Below are 761 nucleotides of genomic sequence, written 5' to 3' on the forward strand. Positions count from 1 at the left end.
GCAGCAGGTGTGTTAGCAGAGGTCTGCTGTGCCATGCGGGTTACCTCCAGGGTTAGGAATTGAACTCACACTTAAGCAACTGCAGTTAGCTTGCAGTGCTGCATCTTAACCTGTTGCACCACCAGGAAAGGCCTCTGACCTACTTTTTGATCTGCTCTTTCTTTCTTCCCTTTATGCAGTTCACCTGGTTTTTCCGCCTTAAAAACAGGCTGTATACTTCCCTGTCTCTCATCTGTTGCTATGACAAGAGTTCTTCCTTCTTTTAAAAGGAGGCTTACTGTTAACTCAGAAAGAATTACCCCAAATTTTCAATCCTGGGCTTTTGTGCCCCTCTTCACCCAATTCCAACAGAACCTATGGGAGATTCCAGTGAGTGTCCCAGTGAGCATGCATGCACTCCTCCAGGGCTTGGGAAGAAAATAAAAAATACATAAATACATATAGAAAATCAATCTTTGCCATTTTAATATTTTTGTATGTTTTACAATGTACATGCAAAATAATTGACATGTAGCTTAGGATTTCCATACCTCAATATACTTAAGAGAGCCGATCACTTTAGAAATAGAGATTTCTCCACTTTTAGCAGTTTGAGAAACCTCCAAACAGCTTTTCATAGTGGTTGCACTAGTTTGCATTCCCACAGTGTAGTTCCTTTTCCTCCACATCCTCACCAACATTTGTTGTTGCTAGCTGGTTTACGATGGGCCACTCTCACTGGGGTGAGGTGATCTCATTGTGGTTTTAATTTGCATTTCCCC

Source organism: Condylura cristata, unplaced genomic scaffold (assembly GCF_000260355.1).
Source record: "Condylura cristata isolate star-nosed mole 26May11 unplaced genomic scaffold, ConCri1.0 scaffold00023, whole genome shotgun sequence".
Classification (NCBI taxonomy): Eukaryota; Metazoa; Chordata; class Mammalia; order Eulipotyphla; family Talpidae; genus Condylura; species Condylura cristata.